This window comes from Micromys minutus (assembly GCF_963924665.1).
Source record: "Micromys minutus genome assembly, chromosome: 18".
Classification (NCBI taxonomy): Eukaryota; Metazoa; Chordata; class Mammalia; order Rodentia; family Muridae; genus Micromys; species Micromys minutus.
The window spans coordinates 15,902,332-15,917,829 of NC_137953.1; the positions used below are offsets into that span (position 1 = coordinate 15,902,332).

The 15,498-nt window shown below is 37.8% G+C and overlaps 1 pseudogene and 1 gene segment (V, D, J or C); one reads left to right on the forward strand and one right to left on the reverse strand.

Annotated features, from left to right (window-relative positions):
* Positions 1 to 10,174: 10,174 nt before the first annotated feature.
* On the reverse strand, positions 10,175 to 11,235 carry LOC308432401 (SWI/SNF-related matrix-associated actin-dependent regulator of chromatin subfamily E member 1-like; annotated as a pseudogene). Its single transcript has one exon. The product of its transcript is annotated as an SWI/SNF-related matrix-associated actin-dependent regulator of chromatin subfamily E member 1-like (transcript).
* A 3,074-nt stretch (positions 11,236 to 14,309) lies between these two features.
* Positions 14,310 to 14,804, forward strand: LOC308432402 (immunoglobulin kappa chain variable 12-41-like). The segment is given in 2 exons: positions 14,310 to 14,358; positions 14,482 to 14,804.
* The last annotated feature ends 694 nt before the right edge of the window (positions 14,805 to 15,498 follow it).

Sequence of the window (15,498 nt, forward strand, 5' to 3'; positions counted from 1 at the left end):
ATGTAGATACAGTTGAGCATGCTTGCAGCTAAACATCGGACTGAAATCAGGACCCCAATGTTGATGCAAAAAAAAAGACCCCAGGAGCTGAATGGGGTTGCAACCTCATGGGTAGAAGAAAATTATCGACCAAGCAAACCCTCCAAAACTCCAGTGGACTAAAACACCAATCTTTGTGCACACATAGAGAGACCTATTTCTCCAGTTGCATATGTAGCTGAAGAAAGCAGTGTCTGGCATCAATGTGAGAATAGGCTTTTGGTCCAGGAAGGACATATATTTCCAATTAATTGGAATGCCAAGGCAATGGGGTACAGAGGATGATTAGGAGGGAGCACACCTTTGTGAAGGCAAATAAAGGGGAAGGGGAGATTGGGGCAGAGTGGGGAAAACGGATAACATCTTATAGGTGAACACAGTTTCTAATAAAATTTTTTTTAAAAAGAATCAATAATTTGACCTTTAGTCCTAGCAAAGAAAAGACTGCATAAAGATGATCACTATGTTAAGAGCAGTCCTGACTGCACAGAAGGACATTGCTGCAAACAAAATCTACACACATCTAAACAAAAGAAAACAAATTTATATTTATGTGTTAATAAACACTACACAGCATTTAGTGCTTCATGCTTATTTCTGGTTAGTGCTATAGAATCTGTGATTCTTTGAAAGAGAATAGTCTTTTGGGTTCATCAATGTAAATGATCAGGAAGTGGCCCTATTTCATAGGATTTGGACTTTTGGCATTGTTTGGTGATGCAAAAATGGAGATGAACTCTGAGGTTTTAAAGCCTAATCCAGGTCCAGTTTTTATTTTACTGCTGCTTTCAGATCCAGATGTGAATTTCTCATCTCTCATGTCTGTCATGGTGCAGGCATGCTCCCAACATGAGGATAATAATCGAAACTCTATGCATAGAATGAAAGCTCATTTTATTTTTTTCTTAATTTTTCAGTGTGCCATCCTCTTAAAACTTCATTGGATAATTGACAGTTTGTAATATTATAGATTTATATTAATTATATTATTACCATCATTACTCTAAGTATGTTCTATTATTTTAACTATATGTATCCTCAGGGTAAATCTTAGAACAGATATTATTTATGCTGTTTTATTTTTCATAAGGGAATGAAAGGTGATATATATGTAACTCTGTCTGATTATATGAACATTTTTATTATTTATTTTCATCTATAATCAGCATAAACACTAAAAGCAAAAACATTCTCCATTCTTGGTTTATCAAAGTACTTTTTTCTCCTAAGCACAACACAATTTCCCATGCATCCCTGTAAATGCAGTTTTTCTTCTAGACTCCAAAAAAGGTTATTGTAAAGCTCTGTCTACATTTTGAGTATCTTAACAGTAGATGGCAGCACTATCACATATCTAATCAGTGAATATCATCTACTTTTAATTACAATAATTATTTTAAGATTAGAAAAGTATTTAAAATTGTCTAACTCAACCATTATGTGCCAGCTTGTACTTGAGAGCTTGTGGAAAGTGTCAGTGTGGCTGATAATATCAACACCCTGGTATATGAAGGTCAGAAAGGGAAGGCTGGCAGTCACCTTCATGGCTTCTTCACTTAGGTTTTCCTCTCAAGTTGGCTTCCTGGTCGAAGTGCTTGTCTCTTCCACTGTAGACATGAGCTTAGCAGATACATCTATGAGGCTTGAGGTGAAGGTCTCCAGCTTAGCTGTTGTTCATACAACTCTTGGTCCACACTATCTAAAGGGTGGGTAAGTCCATTGCTTCTCCAATCAAACTTGACAGGTTGGAGAGACTCCTGGAATGGGTCCGATGTATACACTTTCATTTCTTGTGTCATGATGGTGGTTTGACCAAGAGAAGCAATTTTTCTGCATCAGATAGTACTTTCAATGGTTCCTTTGTGGGCTCAAATAAGCAGAATCCTGCTGCATATATGGGCACTAAAACAGGTTGTTTCTTATTTCCAGTGAATAAAATATTTTGAGTGTCTATTCTCAAGATGCACAAATGCTTCTTATTGTTATGAAAGCCACTCCACTGTTATCACACCTCATGTGCATCATGAACATCATGAAGTTTGGTCTGTACATCCCTCAGCTCACGGTGTTCAGCTAATGTCTCTGTTGTTTAACTGTGAGATGCTAATTTCCAGCAAGTGCTTCATACTATTACCTTTTCTCCATCTCTTCCCTGCCATCAAAATCGTATCTTCATTAATTTTAAATAAAAACATCCAAGTTCAGCTGATTTTTTAGTAATCCACTCTAAAAAGTAATACATAGTAATGTAAAATTATTTACATACCGAAGTCCTAAAACTATACTAGAAAAAATGTAAATAATTGGAATGAACTTTTTTTTGTAGATTTATTCTTCTGTGTTGCTGGGGTGTATACATTTCTGTCATTGTGAAGCTTACTGGTAGTGTCCTTCCTAGAACCAATATCCAATAAAAATAATTAAAAACAAGTATAGAGAACTAGATGTTTTTCTCCCCTTAGGTGTGACACCTGTAGGGCCCAGATCCAGAGGTAAGACAAGGCCCCTGGATGAGGGATGGGAACACACACTGATCTGAAAATTTTCAACCAGAATTGCTTTTGTCTAAAGCAAATATAGGATATGGGGGGAAAGTGTAAACAGAGATTGAAGGAAAGGCCATCAAGAGACTGACCCTCCTGGTGTTCTATTCAGTGTACAGACACCAAATGTACACACTATTGCAGATGCCAAGGGCTTCATGCTGACAGGAGCCTGAAATAACTGTGTCATGTAGGCCCTGTGAGCCAGAAAAATACAGATGTGGATGTTCACAGTCAACTACTGGATTGAGCACAAGGAGTGCCCAAAAGGGAAGTTAGGGAAAATGCTGAGTGAGTTGAATAGGTTTGTAACCTCATAGGAAGAACAACTATCATCCAAACATACCCACCCATAAGAGCTTCAATGGACTAAACAAGCAATTAAAGTGTACACATTAAGGGACCCATGTCTCCAGTGTATATATAGCAGAGAATAGCCTTATATGTCATCAGTGCGAAGAGAGGCCTTTTGTCCTCTGAAGGCTAGATGCCCCAGCATAGTGGAATGCCAGATTGGTGATGTGGAAATAGATAGGTGGCAAAGCACCCTCACTGAAGCATGAGGAAGAAGGATGTGATAGGGTATTGCACAGAGGAACTTACAAAAGGGTATAACAATAGAAATGTAAATATATAAATATCCAATTAAAAAAGAGAAAATAAAAAATCTTTCAGGACCAACATGAAGGCAGACTTGCACATCAGCTACATATGTTGGGGAGGCCTAAGTTCAGACTCTGTATATTCTTTTGTTGCTGGTACAGACTCTGAGACTCAACGGGACAAAGTTAGTTGGTTCTGATTGCCTTCTCATGTAGTTTCTATCTCCTATTGTGCTTTATACTTTTTTTCTTATTATCTTACATAAGCATTCCCAAGACCATTGAGTGTTAGTGTGTGGGTGTCTGTATCTTTCTGAGACAGCTGCTGAATTAAACACTCTGAGGTCCTGTATGCAAGCATAGCAGAGTATCATCAATAGTGTTAGGTATTGGAGTTTGCCCATGGGATGTGTCTCAAATTGGCCCAGTTTTTGGTTGGCTATTCCCTCGTATTCTGCTCCTTCACCTGTGCCTGCATTACTATAAACAGAATAAATTTAGGGTTGAAAGTTTCGTGGGTGGTTTGGTGTCCATATCACTCTACTGCATTTTCTGTATTGCCAAATGATTTGGCTCTTTAGGTTTCATACCTCCAATGCAGCAGGTCACACCTAAGTTCACCCCAGTTGATTTTTTGTACCTCCCTTATACCAGGTCTCCGTCTATCTAATCTTTTAGATTACCCCACACACCATCTTTACCCTTGTCAGTTGTAGATTTCTGTTAATTTTCATAGCCATCTCGCAGTCTGTTTTGTTCTTCCTCATTTGTAATCCTGAATGCACATTCCTTTCCCTATACCCTTCCTTCCACTTGCCTCACTTCATCTGTGCTTATGACTCTTTTACCTCCCCTCAAATATTAACATTCATTTTTTCTTGTTTGGTCCATCGTTTTTGTTTTGCTTCTCTAGGTCTTTTGGCTGTAAAATAGTAACTGTATTTGATATCTAATATATACTTATAAGTGAGTACATACCATGAATTTTCTTTTAGAAAAGTGTTAACACACTTAGGATGATATTTTCAAGTTCCATCTATTTGCTTACAAAATTAATGTTATCTTGGTTTTTAATGGCTGAATGGTAGTGCACTTTGTACATTAATACATTTTTCATGCATTCTTCAGTTGAAGGTCATCAAGGGTGTTTTCAATTTCTAGCTATTAACAATAAATCTGCTAGGAACATAGCTGAGAATCTTTCAGAGCTGTTGGAGAGTCTTTTGTGTGCATACCCAGGTGTGATATAGCTGGATCGTGAAATATAACTGTTACCAGCTTTCTGAGAAACTACAAAATTGCTTCCCAACATGTTTGTCAAACTTTTAACTTCCACCAGAAAGTAAGGGGATTGTCTCTTGCTCCAAATCCTTGTTTGCAGGTGCATTCTCTGAAGTTTCAGCCTTAGATATTCTGATAGATGTAAGAGGAAACTGGAGTTGATACTATCCAAAAACTATAGCCTGCACAAGGCATATGTTCTAATAGTTTGGCTATCATGCATAGCCTGGCAAAGCCTTGATGTTCCAGGCTGCGTGGAATACCCATGGAGACCCCATGTGCTCAAAGAGATAGCCTAGTGTTGTTGTCAAGGTTTGTCATGTGGGGAGCAGGAGTGGGCAGTGAGGGAAAGACAAATGAATAAGTTAAAAATTATTTAAATTATTCTTTTAAAGGGAGACACAAAGTCCCTGTGCTTATGATCTGCGTGGCTCCCAAGGACTGTTCCAATGTCTGCTGACTTAGGATAACTATCATTGTAGTCAAAATATTACAGGTTCTTAGAGGAAACTGAGTTAGCTAGAATTAATGATTAGATATTTCTGAGAATCAGGACATTTTATAACATTTAATATCATTCTTTGCTTTTGTAGAAGACATGGACACAATTGGTGATATTAACATAATGGTCTCCACTCACTCTTAACAGTCTCCACTCATTCATTATTCCACTGGTGATATTAACATAATGGTCTCCACTCATTCATTACTCCACTGGTGATATTTACATAATGGTCTCTACTCATTCATTACTCCACTGGTGATATTTACATAATGGTTTACACTCATTCATTACTGCACTGCTGGGATAGCTGAACCCTTCTTTTTAATTCCTTGGGTATCAGCCATGCATGTTATGCACATACATTCATACAGGTAAGCTACACATAAATACAGGATAAAATAAATACATATAAAAATAATTATATAACATTCCATCTAAATAGAATAGAAATACAATTACTCTTTTGTTTTATGAGAATTCCTCATCAACCAACACTAATTTCAGCTTTAGTGTGACGGTAATAGAGGCATCCTTAATCCACAATGAGGATCATTTACCAATATGCTAATTGATTTATGTTTTATAACTCCAAGGATGATTTTATATCCTTATCTGGTGAAATACAAAACTTATATTCACAAAAAATAATGGAGGATTTTTTCCTAAATCAACAAGAATAAGACTAGTATCTAGCTAATAAATGCAATTAAAAATGAGACCATGCATTATTTGAGTGGAAGAAGAGCCATTTATTTATAATTCTGTGCTCTGAAAAGCATACATATTAACTACCTTGAAATAAGCAATTCTCAGGACAGTGTCTCTCTATTGACTGAGTTTTTCAGTTTTTTTCATTATTAATATTAAAAATGGAAGATGTTTTTTATGAAGAGAGGAATGAGAAGTCAATCTTGAAGGAAGATCTAGAGATATAGACATGCTTTATCATATCTCTCCTAACTTCGAAGTACTAGGAAGATGACCAAAACCTTCTCTATAGTAAACTAAAACTATTTCAAAACTAAATCTGTTTATTCACCTTACAGACCTATAACAGTCCTTCCTCATCTCCCAGTGTGCCCTAATGCAACACTTTCCCCATTTGCTCAGTCTTAGCTGTAAATAAAATTTGATCAAAATTATACATGAATCTGCAGAATCAGGAACTGCTAATCTTTACAATGTAAAAGTGAAATCTATTTTAAAATGCCCTCAGATATTCTCAGCTAATAAGTAGAATATGAACTAATCAGTTTCAGTGTGCACTGCATACGGAGAATTGTGGTTGTCCATAGTAGATTTAAATTACTGAATCTTCATGAATCTCCAGCTCATGTTTCTTTAAATTAAGCAGTACCGGTGTTCCCATTGATTTCACTGGGAAAGTTTTTTTTTTCTTTCCTTCTAGGGATGGCATTAGTGTTTGAAAATTACAGAAATTTTCCTACACAAACCTTGCTTCATATTACATTTGGACTCAATTTTCCCATTAGGTGGACTCAATTTTCCCATTAGGTTCGTGTGAAAATCTTCTGAACAGATTGAAATGAGTAGCTTATGTCTTTAATAAATAGCACTTAGGAAAATAAGTACCAGATTAGGCTCTCTGTGACCATTATAGAAAGTCATTCTTGATACAACTTTATTTTGGTAAAAAAAAAAAAAAATCTCAAAATGCTCAATTGAATATTCTTTGTTTACTGGATCAAATACAACTTATGGTAAATATATGGATAAAACAGTGCTTCTCCTAATAGAAAGAAAGAAAGAAAGAAAGAAAGAAAGAAAGAAAGAAAGAAAGAAAGGAAGGAAGAAAAACAGAAATTTCCTTCTGTATCAGTGTTGTGACTAAAATAATTAGATATTATCCTGTCAACCTGGCTTGCTTTAATTTACACACCACATGTTTATAAGTGAGGAACTGCCTAGACTACGTCTTACTGTTTGCATATTTCGTTTTCAGAAACCACAAACTTCTCCCAGTTGTTATAAAATGACATATTCGTGAGAATAGCAGTTATTAGTCAGAGAACACAATTCAAATGCACAATGGATTTTGAGGTGCAGATTTTCAGCTTCCTGCTTATCAGTGCCACAGGTAACAGAGAGCAGGGAATTACAACTCAGAATCCAATCAAAATTATTTCCCTACATATTTTTAGTGTAATATATACAATTTTTATCTTTTTGTCTGAATATTGGGTGATATAAATCATTGTTGTTTCACTATATTTGCTAACATCACTCTGTTTTTTTTTTTTTTTTTTTTTTTTTATAGTTCTATTGTCCCATGGAGAAATTGTGCTCACCCAGTCTCCAGCAATCATGGCTGCATCTCCAGGGAATAAAGCCACCATCACATGCAGTGCCAGCTCAAGTGTAGGTCCTAGTTATTTACACTGGTACCAACAGAAGTCAGGCACCTCCCCCAAACTCTGAATTTATGGTACATCCATTCGGGCCAATGGAGTCCCAGATCGCTTCAGTGGCAGTGGGTCTGGGACCTCTTACTCTCTCACAATCAGCTCCATGGAGGCTGAAGATGCTGCCACTTATTACTGCCTGCAGTGGAATAGTAACCCACCCACACAGTGTTACAGACCTGAAAAAAAAACATCTAACTCCTTAGGGCCCAGCTACTTCCTCCTAGAGATAAAATGTGTCCAGGTCTTTGACTGCAATCATCCACACTGGGTGTAATTCTTTACAAGGCCATTCATATCTTGGATAACTGTTTCCTTAATATTCCACTGTACACCAGTGCTGTTTTCAGATAATCTAATTTATCTCTGTTTATTTTTCTCAATTTTTTTTTCTTTTTGATTAAGGTAAGGCAAGTGTGTCAGGCACTTCTTAGTCATTTTTACTGTGTCCTCATGAAACTTCATATCTAGTTTATGCTATTTTGTGAGCCAGACTAAGCACACAGGCCCACCGTAAGGCATAGGCTCTTGTAGCTGGAAACTGGGGTCTACCCCAGAAAGGCAGTGTTTGAAGTTCAACTCTACAGGCTTTCTTACACCTTCACCAGAGGGGAGCCTGGCACATAGTCCCAGGGAGAGCACACCAGGAGTTCTCAGAGAGCAGAAACTACTGTGCTATCTGGAAATGGGTCCATTTTGGCCTACAGAAAGAGCCAGATCCCTGCCAGTAGTATCTCTGGGCACAGGGCTGTGGACCCAAGACCTGTGGGCACAGGGCTGAGCTACCAGAACAGCCTCATAAGAGCTACCACACCTGAGCCCGCAAAGACAGAGCTGACTCACTGCTAACAGAACTCACTGCTTGCCAACTAAAAGCTGAACACTCAAAAGCAATTTTCTTCCTAAGCCCATTGTCCCTCAGATCCATGGGAGAGACAGGTGCCAGTCACTGACAAAAAGAACATATGTAATCACAGATAACAAGATGGCAAGAGACAAACGAAAGAACTTAACGGAAACCAAGACAACCTGGCAACATCAGAACCCAGCTCTCCTACCACAGAAAGCAGTGGGTAGCCAAACACTCCAGAAAAAGAAGTGTCAGACTTGAAATCATACCTCAAGGTGAGGATAAAGATCTTCGAGAAGAGCATGGGAGGACACACATAAACAAAGAGAAGTTTTTAAAGGGGAAACATGAAAATCAATCAAAGAACTACAAGAAAACACAACCAAAAAAAAGTGAAGGAATTGAAAATGGAAATAGAAACAATAAAAAAAAAAAAAAAAAAAACACACACAAAAAGAGACAACCCTGAGATGGGAAACCTAAAAAAGAAATCAGGAGTCTCAGATGCAAGTATCTCCAACAGACTACAAAGATGGAAGAGCAAATCTCAGGAAATGAAGACAACATTAAAAACATAGACAAAATGTTCAGAGAAGATGCAAAACCAAAAAGCTCTGAACCAAAAATGTCCAGGAGATCCAGCACACAATGAGAAGACCAAACCTAAGAATAATGGGAATAGAAAAGGGCGAAGAATATCAACTAAAGACATGGTAAATATCTTCAACAAAATCATAGAAGAAAACTTCCCTATCCTTAAGAATGATATGACTATGAACATAAAAGAAACCTACAGAACTCCTAATAGATTGGACCAGAAAAAAAATTCTTTCCGACACATAATAGTCAGAACACCAATATTTCAAAACAAAGAAAGAATACTTAAAGCAGTAAGGGGAAAAGGTCATGTAACATATAAAGGCAGACCAATCAACATTATACCCAACTTCTCAACAGAGACTGTGAAAGCTCGAAGATCCTGGACAGACATCATACAGACCCTAAGAGAACACAAATGTCAGCCCAGGCTGCTATACCCAGCAAAACTCTCAATCACTATAGATGGAGAGACCAAGATATTCCAGGACAAATCTAAATATACACAATGTCTGACCACAAATCCAGCCCAACAAATAATAATAGTTGGAAAACCCAAAACAAGGAGGGAAACTACATCTTAGTAAAAACAAGAAAATAACTAAGCAAGAAAACCAAAAGAAGAAACACACAGAGACATAATTCTACCTCTAAAAGCAAAAAGCAGGAAACAGCCACCACTATTTCTTAATATCTGTTAACATAAATGGACTCAATTCCCCAATAAAGAGACATAGACTACTAGACTAAATACTCTCTGTGTTCTGGGTGCTCATGCTGCAGCCTCTTCATGCCTGTGCCCCAGTTTATCTGCTGGTCCAAATGGTAGAGCGCCTGGGTGTCTGGTCCAGGAGCACAGCCTTTTCCAGCAGATCTGGATACTCCCTTACTGTGGGCCTGAAAGGAACCTTTGCCACAAGCACCACTGCCAAGCCTTCTCTGTGCTCCGGGTACTCACTGCACAACCTCACTAGGTTTGTACCCGAGGTTACCTGCTGATCTAGGTGGAAGAGCTCCTTGGTGTCAGGTCTGCTAGCTTAATCTCCCTTTAGATTCCAATTTAACATATGTCAAAATGGCTGAGATCCATCAAAGACATGGTATGTCATGTTAGATAGGATGTAGAGCAAGGGAAATATCCATGTGTTGATGATGGGAATGTAAACTATGGGAAATCAGTGTGGGACTGCCTCAGAAAGATGGAAATCCATCTTCCTCAAATTTCAGTGATACCACTCTTGGGCATGTACCCTAATGTTATTTCATTTTATCACAGGAACATTTGCTCACCTATGTTCATTGCTGCACTATTCATAATGGACAGGAATTGGAAATTAACTAGATAGCCCAACACTCTCCTTGCCTTCTTCACCATTCTGCTGACTCTCTGCCATGTCTTCAAGGTGTGTCTCCCTTGTTTCCATCCGGATGTTCTCCTTATCCTGTTCCACAGCTCTGTTCGTGACTTGCTCTTCCTCATGGACAATGCTACCTTACTGTGCTCAGCTGCTCTGCTGCTGCCTTCTCTCTCTCCTGCCTTTTGAGGTCCTGTTCCTCCACCTGTGCGATCTCAGCTGCAATCTTCTCCATGTCTATTTCCACCCTCAGACCACACAACCTTTTAAGTTCATTGTTAAAGGAGTCTGTGCTTTCCAGGAATTTCCTCTTCATTTCCCAGTGTCGTTCCTCTGTCTGAAGAAGCTTGGATTCTAGTTTCCACTAACGAACCATTAAAAGACTGGACCTGTAGCTTGAGGATTTGCATTCTAGCTATTGTGACAACTGACCACACATCCGGTACTACACTCTCACCAAGGATGCCACTGATGAGGAGGCAGTTTTACTGGAAACAAGCAGTGGCTGTATGCTTCCTTGAAAAGCCATCATCATAATCATCTGGATATTCAGCAGGCTGAGTGTAAGGTTCTCCTTTCTCTAAGCAAGACTGTCTCTGTCCATTTTCTTTCTCTAATGCAGCTTCTGCATGACGTTTTTCATTAATGTACGAAGGTAGGCAGGGGGACTGTGATAGGCCTTCATATACTCATTGTACTCAAATATTTCTCTCTTGTTTTTGCTTAAATATTCTTGTTTCTCTTCATCAGTGAGATCTTTACACATTCCACCAATAGTCCTGTCAATCTCCCACATCTTGAGGTCAGGGTTGGGAGCCTTTACTTGGTCCCAGACTTTTCTGTTGTACTTAATGTAGGGGGCATCAGTGTTTTTTCTTGTGGTTTTGGAGGCTTTTGATGCCAGAGGATACTGTGACCTGCCTGATGGTGCCGAAGTTCCCTCCCAGCCTGTAGTTATTGTAGACAAGACAACTAAGTGGATTTTTTCCCACAAACCCTGGAGTGCTGAGCATTTGTGTTGCAGGAGCTGGTGTGAGAAGTAGAACATAAGATGTTTATTTTCACATTTTGAAAGATTAAATTCTCAGTTCCTTAAGAATAAATCTGAGACACTGCAGGTTGAGAAGGTACCCCAGCTCTGACTTTGCTTCCTTTTATCCCCAAATATTTTAATAGTATGAATCTATGTAAATAAATTTTCCTGAGTTTTAGTTTTTCTGATTTTGAAGATAATTATATACTGCTTTTTATAAATGAAATAGTGTATTACAATGCGCCTATATTTAGGGATTGAAGAAACTACCTATGAACCAATGTGAATGTGAACTTCAGGTCTCTTGTCACTTTTGTTGGAAAGATCTGAAGGCTTGCATTTTCTACACTAAATAAGTAGCACCTAATCTTTTGCTATACCAGTAGACTTCAGTCATCCAGACATAGACCACAATCCAGGCAGTAGACACATAATGTTAAAATAGGGCCAGCTTTCTTATAGTTGATGCATTTTTTTCCTCTGAGCAATCCATTGTTTTATATATCTCTATAGATAAAAAAAATTGGAAGATGTGGAAGTTTAACGAGAATTCCAAGAGTTATATCACAGAGAAACTATTGTAGTATTTGCTCCAAGACAATCAAGTGTGGTAGAAAATGTGCTTCCAGAGGATTGTAAAAAAGGAATGATTTAGAGTGGTGATAGATTCACCAAGTTATTTCCATACTGTCTTGTATTCTGTGATAACTGGAAAATTCTCTGGAGGATGCATTTTCATGAAGGAGGTGAAGTTAGAGGTAGCTAACTGAAAGAACTTAAGTATTGTGTCAATTCGTCCATAAAGCACATGTGTTGCAAGTGAGGTCAAACATCACAGACAATAATATAGGAAACAGTCTTCTTTGTTGGGGCCTTAGGTGTGTGGCAGGTATACCATATGGAGAGACTCTAGTCCAACAGCTTCATTGTTGATCCAGGACCTGTCTAGAAATGAATTCACTTCTGTCTCTATGTAGGGAACTATTCCAGCCACATTGTTGATCCAGGATCTGGCTAGCAATGAACTCACTTCTGCCTCTATGTAGGGAACTATTCCAGCCAATATAATTACCATGTGTGTGAGTTTTCTTGGATAAACTTTAATGAATCTGTGAAATATATCAGCATTTTGATTGACTCTGTTTCTTGGTATGATTTTTGCCTAACCAAAGCATGCATATATGATGGTCATACATGAAATATATTTATAGTAGTGGATAGAATTAGTGCTCAATGAAAACTCTTTATGTCTATTGCAGATAAATACATATTTAATATATTCCTGACTGGAAACATTGTGACCACATAACAGCCATCATTAGTTTTTTCAGCTCAATGTTTATTAACCTTTCTACCTGCCCATTTTTTTGACATATCTCATGTGTTTATCATCATCATCTTCTGGCCATGGGTAGATGGCAGTCTCAACTTATAAAATCTGTCCCTGAATGAATGGCTGTCTGTACATAAAATCATTTCCCATTCAGCTGTTCATGGAAATTCATATTAAGTCTAAACTCTATTATGGATATAATTCTCCACGTATATTTTCTACCTTTATTTTTTTATAATCCCCTTTCACTACACAAACTGGATCCTTCTGTCTTAATCTTATACTAATATACATATCCACCTTAACATTTAGAAAAGATATGGTGCCAATAGCACATAGAACTGTGGGACCCATTGTCAATTTAAGGGCATGAATAATTTTTTCAGAGAGAGAAGATTCAAATACATCTAATATAATAACATGTGTAAAAACTGGGAAGATGCCCCATGCTAGAATCTGAAGACTCACAGAAAGATTGGATATAAGTATAATCCCAGATGAATCTAGGCAGGGAGGTCATATGCATAAAAAGAGTAGAGAAACCCTATGTCATTGGCTTGGTGGAAGGAAGAAATGATTGAGTAGCTGAGGGATCATAAATAAGTAAACTGAGGTTGCTTACCTGAATAGATGGGTTATATGTGTGAGAGTCTGTCTTTATTTACAAGCTACACATTCCAGTATTATTCTCTTACTCTTCTGGGATCACTGTGATGAAGAATCTGCAAGGTGAGTTGTTGTGTTCAGTCCGAGGGGATGCATCTACTAAACCTTCTATACCCATGGCTCAGGGAACGTTCAAGTAAAGGAAGTGGAAAGACTGATAGAGCCAGAGAATCAGGAAGTATGCTGTGTTGACTAGAAACAACACAAGCTATAACTGTAAGGTCTAAATAACATGACTACTAAAATGGGTGTTGAAATAGAATGACACCAACCAGTGTGGCAAACAAGATGGGCAAAGACCATGAGGTTTTACATTTTTAAAATATATAGAGAAGCTGGTAAAGATGCCAATAAAAGTGGTCCTCTACACCAGGGAAGAGCACAATAATTGATAGTCCAGGTTGTAAAAGTCAGCCCTGAAAATGTATATACAAATGATATTATATGAATTCAATGAAGAGTTATACTTAGGAATGTGCATGTGAGTGTCTATGCAAGCATATACATCTATACAATAACAATTAATTGAAAAAGAGGCCATGAATATGAATGAAACAGGGACATGTATTTGGCAGGACTTGGAATATGAAAATGTAAGTGAAATATTTTTAATAAACATTCAGGATTATAAACAAACATATAAAAACCAGAAAAGTCTATATTGCCAAAAAAAAAAAAAAAAAAAAAAACAACTGTATCTATCTTTGAAAGGTCAATGGAATAAATGATATACTGTCTAGAATGCCAGCATATCTGAAGCACCATAACCTGGAGGAAACCATAACAACGGAACTACATAGAACATGATAGAAATCAAAATAGGTTGCACTTTATAAACAGTTACTATTCTCTGTTGCTCAAAGAGAAGCACGTTCCCTACAAATAAACTTGTACTGTGTCTCAGTTGGAGATGGAAGAGAACCACAAGTGTGTAATGATTACTGACTTGATGAGTCTTGCAGCTCCAAATAACTACTGTTGATTTGCATAAACCTAGATCACAGCCCACTGACATGAGAAATTCTTTATAATCAAGTCCTACCCTGTGCTGGAGTCAGCCTCACACAGAACAGAGCACAGACATGAGTGTGTTGATTCAGCTCCTGGGGTTGCTGCTGCTGTGGCTTAGAGGTAAGGAAGACAGCACTGAAAATTTATTCTGCTTTCTGTAGTGAGTGCTGCTTGGTCTCAGTGAAGATTTTCTTATGAGAGAATTAATAATATGGTGATCTGTTTTCAATTTTTCCATCATAGATGCCAGATGTGACATCCAGTTGATTCAGTCTCCAGCTTCCCTGTCTGCATCTCTAGGAGAAAGTGTCACCATCACATGTGGAGCAAGTGAAGATATTAAGAGTTACTTAAATTGGTATCAGCAGAAACCAGGAAAATCTCCTCAGCTCCTGATCTATTATGCAGACAGCTTGGCAGATAGTGTGCCGTCAAGGTTCAGTGGCAGTGGATCTGGCACACAATATTCTCTCAAGATCAACAGCCTGCAGCCTGAAGATTTTGGAAGTTATTTCTGTCAACAAGGTTATGACGATCCTCCCACAGTGATTCAAGCCATGACATAAACCACCCAGGGGAGCAGAAGCGAGAGCACAGGCTGCTTGACTGATCTCTCCAGCTGCTCAGAGTGTTTCTCGTTTTTTTGGCTTAACTGATAATGTGATGTTCTTTACAGATCAGCAAAAATTTTATATGTACTATATCTCTGTGCCTTTCCCTAGGCCTTGTATCAAAACAAGGAAAAGCTTCTCATGACACAGAAAATAAAACAATAAATATATCACCAACAAAAAATGTTCTTAAATAACAGAATTATGACAAAAACTATGCTTCATTCTACAGGGTTGTCGACACACACAAACAAGCACACAGAGGTACACAAACAAATGAACACAGACACACACTCATAACACATGCATAGTTCAAGGTGTGGCTATTTTGGCAAGATGAACTGACAATAATGAAGATCTATGATACAAATACAAAGGCATCCAAATTCATAAAATAAACCATGCTAAAGCTTAAAGCATATATTGCACCACACATATTAATAGTGGAAGACGTCAACACCCAAATCTCATCATTGGACAGATCACAGAAGCAAAAACTGATCAAAGGTACAGTGAAACTAACAGAAGTTATAAACCAAATAGATTTAACAGATGTCTATAGAACATTTCATCCTAAAACAAAAGTATATACTTTTTTCTGAACACCTCACTGTATCATCTCCAAAACTGGTCTTCAATAACAACAAAA